Raw genomic sequence first — 16,539 nt, forward strand, 5'->3', positions numbered from 1 at the left:
ACATGCTGTATTACCAACAAGCCCCGGGCAGGAGCAATGACGGCTCTACGCAGGTCAGCCTAGTAACGGCGCCTGGAATTTTGTTGATATCCCCGGTCAATATGCAATTGACAAATGCGATCGTATCAGTCTTTTATTCTTGTGATCACCTTGGAGAGTTTACACGCATCGTTTTGTCTGTCAGTCAGAAAGATACCGTGCGTCACAGCTAACGGCACTTTGTGTTTCAAAACATATTCAATTGTACAAAGAGTTTTCCCGTTGACCGTGGATTCGTTATTGAACCTAAGAACATTGTCTTTACATTAAGAGCGTCTAATTACCACGATTAATTGTTAAACCCTGTTAAATCAGTATTTGTACATATAATTGTAAATATAATCTCCATTGAACAACTACGATGACGCTTGTCCTAATGAGGATACGCAACGCGCCCCTAAGACTAACGCCAACCCGACATATATATACGCGATTTAATGCTTTTTGACTACAAAAAATCGTCCGAGAACAGTCGTTCATATTGAAACGTCGATTTATTTTTTTGAAGTATGAAAAAAAAATACACGTCGCCCTTTGAAAATCGGCGTTTCGCTTGGAACGGTAACACGACTTACCGGCTGTGATTTAGCGGCTAGTTGGTTTCGTTTGGCAAGTACACGCGGCGTTCGTTAGTTTGCGCATCTACGTTTCTCTCACCCTCTATCGGTCTGTGTTTCTCATTGTTCTGAACCTGTGTTGATCAGTTCACATAGCATAACCGAGGCTTGTCGATGCGAACACAGAATTTTATAGAACGAACGCTTTCGAGAGATCGGGTTTTATCCTCGATCAATAAAAAGTCGATATATGTATGTGATAACAACGTACGGTTAATAATTGGATCTATGGTTGAACCATCAAGAAGATGGTGTAATCACATTTCTTGTTTGGAGAAATATGATATGATTAACGTCTCGAAATAATTTCGTAATTAAATATGCAAGAATTAACATTGTTTGAATCGAACATTTCTTTTTTGGTGAATTTACATTATTGAATTTTGCTTTTTTAGGTTATGTATGCCGCTGAAATGTATTCTTCACTGTAAGGTACAACAATTATATATATATTTTATTATATTAATAACAGGAACAATGGAAAAGAGTAACATTTTTTAAAGATTAATTAATAGTAGAGATTAAGTCTGTTCGAATTTTATATACTGAATTGAATACACTGAATTTAGTGTGTCATGGAATAGATATTCGTTCGAGCAAAGAAAAACCACCCGGAAATGTAACAAACCGTCTAATTCGCGTAGCCATATATGACAGCTTTTACACCGTGCAAACCGGCTGTTTAGTGTGTCGCGCATGTTTCTCGAATAAAAACGGCGATGAAAACCGCATCCTGGAAGAACGTCCTTTGGAATTGCTGTGGAACAAAAGCACGCTTTACACATCCTCGTAAAAATGCAGACACGTAGATCGTTTAAACCGTACGAACGCACAATTGCTTATCCACGGAGGTTCGCAAGATACTCTTGGGTCGATCGTCGATAAAACCTCAATTTCTCATAGGAAGACTAATTTCAGTTCGCATGAAAAACTACCCCGACAGTTCGGTTCCACGAAAATACATGAGAAGTTCCAATAAAAAAAAGAGCGAGCGAGCGAGAGCGAGAGAGAGAGAGAGAGAGAGAGAGGGAGAGAGAGAAACGACCACACGCGAACCGGTGGTAGCAGATGCACGAGAAGATGGATTCCCGTTAAAAACGGCCGATATCGTCAAAAATAATGGCGTGGAAGGAACGCATTTTGGCACGACGGACACAATAGATACCGTGGAATGGATTCGAGCCAGAGAGAATGATAACACTTAAACAAATTTTGCCTGCCTTATCTTGTCGTATATTATTCGTGTTCCAAAATATGGGGATTATACCAGACCCTTTCTGTCTTAAGTATGGTAGCACCATATTAACTGGTTTACGACTATTACTCTGTCAGTAATTAATTATTGTAGCCAAATGTATCAAGTAATTGTACGTCCAACCACCCAATGAAGAAGAAAGAAGCTATGAATTTCCTAAAAATATACTTCTCTTAATAACTGACCACACAAAAAGCTGGTCCTATGACCAGTTAGGAAATCAGTGTTGTATGTTCTTTGTGACACCTAAGCAGAAACGACCGTAGACAGCAACTAGTCGGTAATGTCGTTACTCGCAATTATCGTGATAACTGTGCTTTCTTCCAATAGCCGGCGCTTTTTGCACAGTGATTGCGAGTCGTGCCAGACCCAAACGCACACGATGACGCTCGTCTTCTATATATATAATGCACGTGCTACACGCTGGCACCGACCAGCTGGTCAGAATCGGGACGAGCAGGCCAAGTAGTCGAGTCACGCGAGGAATTCAGCTTTGCAACGCAACGAGCGCGCGCGGGGCGCACACATACATATACACAGTCAATGCACCGCGGGGATTAGCAGCGTTCACTTTCACGTGCAATTATCTGCCTTTACGAGCTTGTCTCCCGGGAAGCATTATCGCGCGAGGGAGCGAGAGTCCTCTTGTTCCTCGTCCGTAGGGCGGACAAAGACGAGCAGGCAGACGGTTCTCAGTCGAGATCCGGCTGGTGGGCGAGAAATTTTCCAATTCTACTTTGTTAGTCGTAACAGGTTGTTCTCTCGTGAGATCGAAGCGTTTACACGCGATCGTTGCTTTATACCCGTGCAACACGAGCGCCTTGGGAATTTTTGTTTGAAAGAATGCAAGCGCGAGATATATGCCGATATATACATATATACATACATAAAGTAAGTGCTTTTCGAGAATGCGCCATTAATGTTAAACCGAGTGTTTGTAAAGAAATTCTTCAGGACTGTTCTTTCTATACATTTATTCTTTCTATACATTATTTCGTTTTGATTTATGTGTCCTCTTCTTTTATCTCCCCTTTTCAACTATAAAGTTATGCTAGAGGTTGTTAGTTATAAAATCTTGGTGGCGCTCATGGTTGATAAAAAAGAGCTTACCATTAAAAGTTGTGTATATAGATTTCTATTGTGGTAGAAATTTCTTTCTGTTCCATGATAACGCAGAACAACTTAGTAATACAGTCTCCTAAAAACTTCCAATTGGGCTACGAACTTCTTCTTTATCCCTGTTCACTTCTCGACTTCCTCGCACAGATTACCATCTATTTAGAAGTCTCGTCCGGTTTTTCAAAAAAAAAAAAAAAAAAGAAAAAAAGAATGAAAATAAAGAAGAGAAAAAGAAGAACGTGAAGCCGGACTGATTAACTAAGGGACTATACTCTTTGAATTCAAGATTAAAAAACTTTTTCCCACGCTTACGGAAATGTACAGAAGTGTCCTCTGGCAAACAAAACCGTGCAGATGGAAAATATTATATTTCCGAAATTATTGTGAAAAAACAAACAGGGAGGAGAAAGAAACGTACGCGTATCAACGATAGGACAAGAGTTGGTGAAACTCGAGTGGTAAACAGCTTCCGAACTCCGCGCCTCTACCGTAATACCATAGTGTCGTGTTTCAGATTGAAATTCCCTAGAAACGACAGATTGCCATTTCGCGAAACAAACACGAATCCTGCTAATTGGCAATTTCGCTTTCTCTAACATAAACTTCCGCAACTACGGATATTCATGAAGACGTAACCGTTTTCATTTTCGTTATCATTTCATCTCGACTTATTTCCATCTTCGTCGTTGCTGGCTTCATCTCTCTCTTATTTTATCTACAGTTAACGTTCTTCTCTCTCTCTCTCTCTCTCTCTCTCTCTTTCTGCACGGTTAACGTCCGTTTTTTAACTATGCCATCTCCTTCGTTCTCCGTTGTATTTGCAATGCATACCGGGACTCGTGCTACCCATGGAAGATTATCCCTGGGGCATAATAAAAATTTTTCCTTCCAGATGCTACCAGACAAAATTTCCTTCGTAATGGAAGTCACTCTATTATCTTACCTCGGATAATTAGGTCGAACCGCTCTAGGTATTTTTTCCCCCAGCGTTTTCTCCCCCACTCTTGGCCGCTTAACGCGGACACGGCGTTGCAGCGGGGATAAATTCAGATGTGAATTAATGTGAGAAGAAAACTTAATGGAGGTAGCTCAGGTGGATCGAACGGCGGATTACTTTCGCGGGGAAATATAAAATTACGTGGAAATTCGTTTGACGTCTTGTTTTATCAGACGTTGATCTCTAATTTTTCACCGGCCAGCGACGTTACAACTCGGAAAGTAAAATCATTCTCCGACTTTCCGCTGCTTACTTTTGCCAGTATTTTTTTAAATTATTATGTAAATTTCTTTCATCTTATTTCAAGACGACCGAGAGAACGGAGAAAATTTTCAAGAAAACATCGCGAAAAATGTAACTACGTTCGATGAATTTCATCAGTTTGTTATCATTGCTTGTACGAAAATAAATCCGAAATACTAGCTTGCTTCGTGTTTTCGCGGTCTACGAACTTGTTTGCAGTTCGCGCAGTTGTTTGTACAGTGAGTCTGCAAACGATCACCTGGCATTCGAAATACGTACTTTTTATTCCATGAATATTGCGTACATCGCAGAAATTGCAAGCCACGCATTTCAAATCTCCTCTATTATTTTCATCCAAGTGTAACATACGTCAAAATAAAAATGTTTTACCATTTCATCTTTACTTTAATTTTGCTGCGATCTTTTTGCGAATTTTCAATCTCGCTTCCGTTTTACCAAACAAAAAGCATTTATGATGTTTTAAAACATTTAAAATGATATATAACAAAACAAAAGCTAGAAATCATTCATAGCAATAACAATTGCTGATGTTCTGCTCAAATTTGACATATTTTTAATATTATAAAGATATAATTGAGTTAAAAATGTCTGGATGAACGCAGCAAGGTTAGTAGCAATGAGGTTTGATTTAAATGTCAAATTTAATTGAAATTTTTAGGGGTTATTTAATCATCGTGACGTAAGTTGCATCTAGTACACAAATCATCTCTACAAACCTGCAAATTGAAAATATCACTAGCCTGCGAGTGCCACTCGTAAATTAACGCGGATGAAAACGCCGCATTTATTACTTTGATTTACCCGGCGAACTGTCATGAGATAATACTTGAGCGCTAACGCTCCAATTATCTCAGACACGGGTACAAACAAATTGTCCGAAACGTTTGTCGTAGTAATTACGTGATACAATTTCACAGTAGACGAAACGTGTTCCGCGCTGCTACCGATCTAAAGCGGTTAACTACGAAAGAACAGAAAGATAACGTCGGCGTGGTCCGCGCACGAACCTTTGTAGAACTTTATGCTATCTGGTGCCACGCCCAGTTTTGCGTGTGGATAGCGTTGGAAAAAAGCACACCGGCAGGAAAAACTGGAGAAATCGAGAGAGACGCTGCGCGGAAAAAGTGTGGCACCTTAACGGCCCTCTATGTCCGTGACATTAGACGAATTAGGTTAGGAATAGCGCTTAGCACTTTGACCGCGATCGATAGGGTTATATCGAACGAGATTTGACGTAGCTTAGAGCCATCTACTACGTTCTCTATTAATTAAACAAGACAGGGGTGGAGTGCAGCTTCTATCTATCGAAGTGTGAAAACTGCATTCTAAAAAAATTTTGTGCGGTTGACCGACACAAATCTACCCGTCAACGATCGATACAATATTAAAAAGAAAAGGAGAAAAAAGCCGAAGAGAAGAAAATACCGGACGCAGTTTTAACTAGAAAATGTGTTAAATAATTAATTGCAGTTTACTGAATTTTCCCAATTTTGATTGTTTGATTCTAGTTTCTAGCATTCTAGTTTCTAACATTCTACTGTTTTAACAATTTCTTCTTATTTCGTAAAAAAGGACGGGAGTGAAATACATATTCAAAATTGGGAAGAATCGTTAGATTGCACAATTACTATGAACGAAAATCTTCTATATGTGGAAATATGAAATCAATTTATAAATTACACATGATATATCGAAATAACGACTCTTATTATCGTACGAATTATCGTTAAACAATATATCGGAAGTTATAACGAGAATCCTTTATTCATTTGTTACAATTGTAAAAAATGTTCTCGTTAATAACTTCCTCGTTCATAACAAAATATTTTGCAATATAGAAGATGACATATGAACTAACCTAAAGTTCGCAGTGCGTTCTTGTTTTACTTGCGCTTCACATAACCTATCGCTTATGCTGTTTAAATCAGGAACGTATGCATTCTTTCAGCCAATTAAAAGATAGTTAAGTAGCGGTAGTTATGTCGGGCCAGAACGAGTGACAATATCAGAAATACGTTGATAATTTCGTTTTTCCGTCGAGTGATACACCAGGTGGAGATAATTAATTACACCTGGAAATAATTAACTGCGCCATTGCAACTGCGCTCTAATGAATTCACGGTACATTTACTTTCGCAACGAATTATTTCCCTTTAGCAAAGGAAGAGGAAGGGAACTGAGGCGGGAGGAGATGAAGGAGGAGGTGGGGGATACTATGGCAAAAGGCATCGCTTCTTTTGAAAAACAAAGGCGCCGCAACGGACGCGCGATACACAATGGCACGAAGCTCGTCTGAGTAATAAAATTAAACTCACTTCAATTTAAACTCTCCTTTGTAAACTTTCGCGAAATGATTTTAAAGCACCGCGCCGCAAGAATCATCGTAATCGCGCCGCGGAAAACAAAGCATCCTTTCTCTCTTTTCGTCCGGCTCACTCGCTTCCTCTATCACTCGTTCTTCCCTATCAACACTCGTTGTTCTTTTACCTTCGTTTCTGTAAATCGGTCCAGATGCTACAGACGTTCCTTTTTTCGTTGCTAAACCATTGCGATCAGAGTTAATTGAGAAGCGAACGTTCAAAGGAAAATTGTTACTTTTCTCTTACGTGATTGTTACGTTTGTCGTTCATGATTTCAATTTGTCTGAAAGTATTAGGAATTTGATAAACATAGATCCTGTGAAAAGAAAAGATGGGAGAAGAAGAAGCAAACGAAGCTGAGGCAGAGGTAATATTTTAATCTGTGTAATGATTTCACCGAATACTCAGGGAACAGGAAGCCTGTCGTCATTGATTGTACGTGACAAGTGGAATTTTATTATCCTATCTTTATTACATGAGACGTATCATTACGCAAGCCTCATCAATCGGCACCACTACTTGGTTCTTTAATTCGAAGATTTCACTATATCTTGAAATCTATTAGAGACTGGCGGTCGTGCATAATTTATGTACATCTTATTACATTTTGTCATTGGTAACTTTATACTTTAATACTGAAGTTTCTTCAAATCTCAAGATATCTTGGAGATTTAAATATTTTCGTTTGAGGGCAGATTAACATTACACTTACTGTCACACTTTGTTTCTTTATTGCTGCAATCGTTGGTTTCTTCTCACTGCATCTTTTTAAGTCTTACAGTTTCCCTTTCGGTTTTTTTCCTTGCTGTCGGTATCTCATATTTGATCGCAGTGTGCTACTTTTGTTACCATTGTAATCCTTCCTTGATATCTTTGTGTCTTTTTATTGCAGAATTGCACAAGCAATTTCACTTATGTGAGATTTCTCTCACAGTAGGATTGTTTCCCCGAATGTAGAAATTTTTCTAAGTTCCAATTTCATCACGATAGAGTGTACCCCAGGAAGTTATTGCCGAAGGGAAGTCCGTTGGATGATAGGTTATTTTCCACCGCTGATTCGAGATGGACATTGTACAGAAATAGCTGGAACTGAAAGAGACGCTCTCCCTCTCCTCAAATACGTTCATGGTAGTTAAGGTCGTTGACAGGAACAATTTTGGAGACGGTGGTCGATAATGACCGTTATTTAATCACCGCATAGTTGCTTGTGGTAGCTTATTGACCAAAGGAATAGTTTTGATAATATAGGCTAGTTTAGGACACCTCGACACTAGTCGACACTTATTTGATCACACAGAGAATCCGAATATGAAATTGATGAGATAGAAATCTTTCGTTAAAAGTATTTGTATGTCCACTCATATTTGGAAGAATCTTAACAATTTACCATCATAACAACACACGCAATCGAATATTCTTTAAGAAGATACATAAATATGTGTTTTAATGTCTTCCTAATTGGCAACAAGATGCGAGCAACTCTGAGAAATATACGGTATTAAATTTAAAGGAGTGCTAACAATTTATTGTACTAATACACACAGTCGAATATTTCCTAATAAGATACAATAAGTACTTCAGTGCCTTTCTAATTGGCAGCAAGATTCAACCAAGCCTGGCTATTAATAAGAGAGTCTATATCAAGAATTTTATTCTATCTTGGTGTGAAATGGGTAGAAATGGATAGAGGGGAGTGAAACAATGATACCTGACACCCAACCCGAGATATACTCGGCGTTCTGAAATCGATACTCTATATAAAAACAATTGAATGTGGAGAGACAGACTCTGGGCAACTGAAATGAAAGAAATACATACATATGTATCACTGTACCATGTATAAGTTCCTCTCCATTGAAGATATTTCCAGCAGATAAAAATAGATAGGAATATTCATTAGCAGAAAGGTGAGCAGTCACTGTATGTATAATAGTAAGTATTACATTTACTGATTTCACATTCTAATTCTAACCTATCATTTCACACACTACATCATTTGAGTTCATATACTTCTATGCTCTAGTGAACAAATTGACAACATCGATCAATCAATCATTCGAGTTCATATACTTCTATGGTCTAGTGAACAAATTGACAACATCCAAATGTTCAGTTGCATCTGCGAGTCCAAAATTGCAGTCGAGTTTGAAGAACATATATGTAAGTAACTTAACCTCTTTCCAGCGAATGAAAAAGGTACAATACACTATGTACAGTCAGGGAAGTTATTGCATCAACCGGTATCGGTATAAATACTTTAATTTAGAACTATGTTATATTGTGGAGTCTACTACAACGGTTTATCCGGCCGTATATGTTACCGTACGTGTCCAAGAAGACATAGGATCACTATGTCGTAATCCTCTTCCCATCGACACGAAAATGCGACACTGATTGGAGAAGTTGACGTAAAAGCGCCTCGTTACGCACAAGGAGCCTTTTAACAGGGTCACGCCAGATTACCTCGTTTATTTATAGGCCGACGAAAAAATTGATCGCGACACCGATCGAACGACCCAGCTTTGAACTTTCGAACCGGACAATATCTTTATAGTTTGGCTTACAGTTGACCAGTCTTCCCTCGACTAATGAGGTCTTAACCTAACTTTCGTAAGCATATCTTAAATTTTTCTGAAAGGGCACCAGTTTCGATACAAAGTGTATTAAATGCGACATATATTTATTTTAATTAAATCAGTTTATCTTTTCTTATACTATTACTTAGAACTAGGAGCAGTAAGTGTCACAGTAGGAAATGTCATTTCCGTCGGTCATATTAGATATATTTCGCCAAATTAATATTTAATAAAATTTAATCGTATTTTCTACGATAGTGTATATATGATTTTTAGTGTATATAGAACTGGACAGTGTATAGAACTAGGAGCAGTAAGTGTCATAGTGGGAAATGTCATTTCCGTCAGTCATATTAGATATATTTCGCCAAATTAATATTTAATAAAATTTAATCGTATTTTCTACGATAGTGTATATATGATTTTTAGTGTATATAGAACTGAACAGTGTATAGAACTAGGAGCAGTAAGTGTCATAGTGGGAAATGTCATTTCCGTCGGTCATATTCGAGATATTTCGCCAAATTAATATTTAATAAAATTTAATCGTATTTTCTACGATAGTGTATATATGATTTTTAGTGTATATAGAACTGAACAGTGTATAGAACTAGGAGCAGTAAGTGTCATAGTAGGAAATGTCATTTCCGTCGGTCATATTCGAGATATTTCGCCAAATTAATATTTAATAAAATTTAATCGTATTTTCTACGATAGTGTATATATGATTTTTAGTGTATATAGAACTGAACAGTGTATAGAACTAGGAGCAGTAAGTGTCATAGTAGGAAATGTCATTTCCGTCAGTCATATTAGATATATTTTGCTAAATTAATATTTAATAAAATTTAATCGTATTTTCTACGATAGTGTATATATGACAGCGTATTTTACGATTGGAAATATGTTTTCAGATTGCCTGTACGAGTAACGTTAATTGACGGGAAACATAATTTCCATCCTCTGTGAAAAGGTTAACGTGTCGAATGAATTTCCGGTCTTTACGAGAAATTTAGGAATCCAGAAATTTTTTCGTAGTTTACTCGGAGAAGTTGATACGACCGGTTCCTACGTTTCCGGTACACGTAGTAAGAGAGGAAACGATAAAAGGGTATGGCGGTACAGTTGCGCGCTACGTGAGTTTAGTTCGGAAAGTTTTATCGGTCAAAGTTGCTGGATACTGAGGATTTCGAAATTCGATTCTCTCAACTCGGGAGAGAACCCGCTATCCGTAAAACGAATGATTGTTTAACATGGATTATTAACGATCTGCCTGACGATAGAACGATAGAAATTCAAGAAGAAAATTTCCATTTTCTTCGTATGTAAACGAACCATATTCTCATTTTGCTTATATCGGAGAAAAACAAAAGAACCATTATTCGTGTAATGACCCACATTTAACTAGCAGGTTGGCATATTTCATTGATGGCCGGAAAGCTGATACGGTTTAACCGGTTTCAGCGCGTAGCACGCGCCAATAAAGTATACACAGTCGCTGTGCGTAACAGTAGCTTTTAATAATTACACCAACAAGACAAATTTAATATTAACCGTGAAACAGGTTCTTGTGTACCTGTGAATGCTGTTTACACACGCTTTTCTTGCATTAAAATGGATCTTTCAATTATTCGAAGGATAAAATCTGACATTCCGAAGAAATATAATCTAATGGCATTTCTCTTTGCACGAGCATTCCTGCAAATGATTATCGACCGAGTCATAAATCTTTGTAAAAATGGGCGGGGACCATTTCATTTGTGGCACATTTTACGAGAGACCTCTACAATCCCTACGGAGGGAACGGCAAACCATTTGCGGATCGTTTCATTCGAATCGTCGCCGACGGTGCCTCTCTATTGGATAAGCAATTGCAAGTGCAAACATTTGCTCGCAATCATTTATGCTCGCTGGTGTGGGCATCATGAGTGAATGTCTCACCAGCGTTGGCTTTCGCTGAATCTTGACTGGAAATTGCGTTTGAACTGAGAATGTTTACCGATGTTACATTCATTGTTCACAGAACCATTATCAAAAGGTGATTGTGTAACCAAAGTATGTTCTCGTTTTAAACCTCTCGATGCATCATGAACATAATAATACTGATTAATAATTGAATCGATAAAACAGTCCGTACGCGAACATTATCTAATGATTTATAATTTCAGGTAGAATAATCTCCATGGGATATCTGCATAACCAAGATACAGGAAGATGTACAACTGAAGTAGGTTAGGAATATGCTTCCACTAACCTATATTCTCTCATGGTCTCGCTCGTCCAGTGGAAAAGCATCATTACGTTCCGAAGCGTTCGTCGTACAATGTCACCAACGCTGTCACGATTCTCATGCACACATGCGTAATTACTCCGGTGACTGAAGCACGCCAATTCGGGCTGCACTACACGTAGCATTAAAACTCTCATGGCGCGGCGTAGGTTTGGCCGTTAGTTTGTAAAACCGCGAAACGTGGTGTGAGCAACATACGAGTCGATACATGCAAGCTTTACCGGGTATAAAAAAAATCCATTGCATTTTACTTAACTTTTTCAGTGGCCACCGACAAGTTTTATTAAACCGTCGTTCGCATTTTTACGGAGGGGAAGGATATATACGTAGACCGACGAACGAATAGCTCTTTTCGCGAGGCATTATATGCGTTCCCGCCTCGATTTACCAGCTGCTCAGGGAGTTAGACGAAAGTTGAACGAGAATCAGGCCTATACATAATACGAGGGCCGTTGCATAACGCGTTGGCGTTACCATCGCGTCTAAAGCTCAAAAACGCGTTACTTCAGAATCCATCTCCTTACAGCTTTATGCAGCATTTACAAGACAAGTAGCGCACTCGCGCGATTTACCCAGACGAAAATCACTTAAGCTTCTTTTGTCCGCGCTGTTTCAGCGGTTCAAACGTATACTTGAAAATATATATTTTCAACGGATCTGACGCGCATTTAAATGTACCATTCGGTCGATATAAAAATGCGTTTCGATTACAAGCAAACAGACAGACTTGGCTAGAACTATTTACGATTCGCGCTAATATTAAGGAATAAATAATTGTGGAAACATTTACCTTTGGGAACGTTGTTTCCGATAAATGATTCACTGCGTGAGCGCCACAAATATTTGCTATTCGTCCACATTTTCAATTAACACTATTTTATGTTGCACGCGCATTTTAAAAGTGGCAATTCAAACAGGGTTTCCAGGAAAACGAAAAACTATTCGGAAGCTTACAAAAATGATTTGCAATAAATACACGATATTGGCAAAAAAATATGGATTCTACGAAGCAACGATCAAATATTATTTTTGTAATCCTCCGTTACTCTAACACAGAATTGAAGTATTTCGAGTCGTGACACTTTTGAGACACGTATAAAGATGTATTTCTTCACGAACTAAGAATTTAGAAATTGGCGAAACAATAACCTAGCACTGGCAACGTATATGATAGTAATACGATCACGGATCACTTCGGATGAAAGGGATATTATTTTCAAGGAATATTTCGTTACGGTGGGTACCGGGTAATTGAGTTAACTGACCGAGAAGACGTGTACGGCAAAAGGTAAGTCGAGGCTTGTTGGATGCGAACTTGGGTTAAGGATAGAGACTAGCCAAGTTCGGGCCAACTTCGGATCAGGTTCGGGTCAGAAACCTGTCGGAGACAAGGCACAGACGGGCCAGAAACGGGACTCTCTCTTCGCTGTTTCCCCCCTCAGCTATTATAAAATTACGCTGCGAGACATTCTCGAGAACGCAACGTCGAGCAGTACGAAATTCTCACCACGTGCTTCCCCCTTTGCCACGTTTCGCCATAATTTAGCATAAAGTTTTCGATACGTATACATTATATACAGGGTGGGCCATGCGAACTGTTCTCTCAGAAACCAAGGGAAATATTAATTTAACATTTTTTCCAGTTTAATGAAATGAGAAAATGAATTATGAGGTGTACGAATATTCTTTTGGTACTACTACTACTACAAGTTTTTGTTATTTTTCGAAACGAAGCGCTGTATTCAATTCGCTTTACTTAGATAGATGTTGCCAAATTTAATAATATCTACTTGAAACATTTTCTGTTATTCCACATAACTGACGCTACGAATTATATCTTTCCTAAGAAAACCTTTATAGAACACCCTATACATACAAGCGTGTTGAAGGCAAATAATAGAGGTTTTAAGTTACCTTTAATCACGAGAATTTAAATTAAGCTAAGTTTAATTTATGGTTGCCATTAAATCAAAGATATCCCTCATAGTACGCATCACTGTAAATCGGATTTAACTTCCAACCTTCCAATTTTCCAACGATTCGCGTCTATACGATCGCGAGTTCGAGATCATATTTGTCGTCGTGGCAGGTTCCGTCGGCAATGTTAACTTACAACAGTTCGATCATATGGTAATAAAATGAAACCGCGTTTAGAGAACAACAGTTTTCGAAATATCGACATTATCGATACACAGGTGGCGCCCTCGTCCCGAATCAACATATTCCATTAACGAAATGGACAATCTGTGTCTATGCGTTCCGTAAATCCGTTTTGACCGATATTTCGATACACATTGTGTATCAGCCGCGACATGATTTAATACTGGAAGATGTTAATTAAAATCTCAACGCTATAGGGCTGGCGATTTTCTTTCTTGATAAATTATAGGGCTTCGAGACACCCCTATGATCCGTGAGAAATTATTAATTATATCGATCAGGGCCAACCTATATTATCCATCCACCTGTAATCGATGATGATAAGTCGTAGCTGACTGATCGGGAGTAATTTATGGCTGTTTAATGTAACTTGATATTTTTCTTATCGAGCGCGCGCGACCGCCTAAGTACAAGCCTTCGACGATTCAACGCAGGAAGTTCCGACCTCGATCTCTTCTTTATTGGCTTCAATATTCTAACATGAAAACTGATCCTTCGAGGAAGCTGAAGGCAAATAGAATTACCGACTCAGAATAGGAGAAAAAAGAAGGAGTCAAACAAAAGAATAGAATAACCCTTTGGACTTTAGACTATTAGATCACCATTGATATGATGAAAACACTATTCTTCAACCTCTTCTTTCGAGAAGTTATTTTAAGTATTACTCGTTGAAGACTAAAACGGCGTAGACTGAATTTTAAATAAGTGTAAAAAGCTTTTTTGTGTCTAACTTATGAACTTATCAAAACCAAAAGAGATGGTTCATCTCATGAAATCAGGGTTCCATAGGTCAGGAAAATAAACTAAAAATTATAAGAAAAGAATGAATTATAAATTATATTAGAAAAGCGATCTAACCTATAAAATATCTAAGCTAGAACAAACTTAGAATTGGTCAAGAAAATAATGGAACCAACTATGCGCAAAAGGTTAAAAAATGAAATTTGTATTTTACCTTAACCAAAAAAAGACCGAAGTTTAAGAATCAAGGATTGAAGAAGACAAAATGACCCGCCCGACCGAAGGTAAGTAAACGAAGTTGAAAAAAAACAGGATATAGACGAAAAGAAAGAGAGAGAGAGAGAGAGAGGAAGAGACAGAGAAAGTACACAGGGGAAAAGATAAACAGAAGAAAACAATTTCGAGAAAATGAGAAAACGGAGTATCACGGAAAGAGTAGATAGAGAGGAGCGGAAAGGGAAAGGACAGAGCGAAGAGGAACGAGAAGACTGCCGATACGCAACTTGTCTGGTGGTACAGGCATAGACTACGTTTACTTTAGATCTGCAGTGCATACAGAGAGTGCAGACAGGTTTTATTAACCCCCTCTCGACCACTCCGCGAACGTGTATCCCGGATATATACGCTTTCCCTACGAGTTGCTTCCTCGATGTTCAACCCGAAGCCACACGGCTATATACTTGCAATCGATCGTTGGCACGACGCCACTGCTATTTCTTCTTCTTCTTCTTCTTCTTCTTTTCTTTCTTTATTTCTTCCCTCTTTTGCTTCTTCTACTTGTACTTCTTTTGCTTCTTAGTTTCTTTCATCGTCTGCTTCTTTTACCCTTACTCCCACCACTTACTACTTCTCTTATTCTCTTCCCTTTCCACGTTTCTGCACAACCAACGATGGATTCTTCCCCTTCTTCGCAGTATCTGTGCATTCCTTTCCCACGAGCTATGAATTTACTTTCGATGATATTGTTCTTGTGCCGCTAGCACGCCCCCGATAAAAATCTAAAACCTTTTCTAGGGAACATCAAGTTTATCGTTGATCGTCCTCGATGCCGAGGTTGGTAACTGAATTTTAATGGGGAGTTTTAGGGGATTCCACGAAGGGACGATTCTGCTAAAACTCCCCATTAAGCATTCTTAGTCACCTAACCTATTAAAGGGACAACGTTAACGCAACATCTCATTTGCACTCTTTTTCAATCATTCCACTGACACGTCATATTTCTAAGCCTGATATAACCTTAAAAATTCTACTGTCATTTGTTTCTTCATAGCGAGAAACGCAAAGTGTGAGTGAAATAGAAAGACATATTTAGCAACTTTGTATCTTGATAAAGAAAAAGCAGAATATTCCTTCATACAAGAAGAAAAAAGCATTTCCTTATATAAGAAATATAATTTATAGATTAATAATAGTAATTTCAGGTTAGGTAACACAAATAACTGGTGCTAGAGAGCAATCGTTTCAAAGCCATTAAGATATACGAGGAACAACGGTGGCGATGAAAATAGTGTATTTCTAGCGTGAAATCAGATTGTTTACAATTTGAAAGATAACCTAAAACGACATTTTTGTACATAAACTTTCCCCTTGTATCGATGTCTAGAAAGACACAATGTAAATATCGTCTACTTTCGTCAACAATCACTACAATTATTTAAATTATCCTAACGCTACGTCTGTTAACACAACCGTACCAGTATTTCAATTTAGGTTAGAGTTTCCGTAACTACAGCCGTGAAAACAGTAGTCGTTATGTCAATTAGCATTGAAAAACTAGTCGTCGTTCTGAAGCGGTGTCGACAATGGCGACGACGACGGCGACGCAAGGCAAACAGTCTCGCGTGAACAAAAACACCGCGCGCAAAGCATGACACGCTGAAAGGAGGATAAATATTTAGTCAGCAAAAGTGCTCATAGATACGTTTTCAACGCACTAAAAATTACATTTAAACGCAACCTGAACGAGGTATTAATGCCTCCTCTCCCGTCAGGTCTGGGGGCTATCCTATCGTTTAATTGGCCAGTGTAAATCACCGCGGGGACACAAATATTTTCTTCCAATCGTTTCGCTTTAATCGGGTGCGTGCACACCGCCGATCTACCGGTTACTATGACGACTTT

At 38.5% G+C, this 16,539-nt stretch overlaps 1 protein-coding gene and 1 long non-coding RNA gene across 3 annotated transcripts in view; one reads left to right on the top strand and one right to left on the bottom strand.

The window, feature by feature from the left end:
- LOC117233882 overlaps positions 1–16,539 on the bottom strand; it is a 125,330-nt gene that overhangs the window by 13,571 nt on the left and 95,220 nt on the right. The gene's annotated exons all lie outside the window — the stretch shown is intronic.
- Positions 8,730–12,416, top strand: LOC117233887. The gene is made up of 3 exons (XR_004493436.1): positions 8,730–9,261; positions 10,142–11,265; positions 11,396–12,416. It is a non-coding gene; the product is annotated as an uncharacterized LOC117233887 (long non-coding RNA).

This window comes from Bombus vosnesenskii, unplaced genomic scaffold (assembly GCF_011952255.1).
Source record: "Bombus vosnesenskii isolate JDL3184/JDL3185 unplaced genomic scaffold, Bvos_JDL3184-5_v1.1 scf7180000013299, whole genome shotgun sequence".
NCBI lineage: Eukaryota > Metazoa > Arthropoda > Insecta > Hymenoptera > Apidae > Bombus > Bombus vosnesenskii.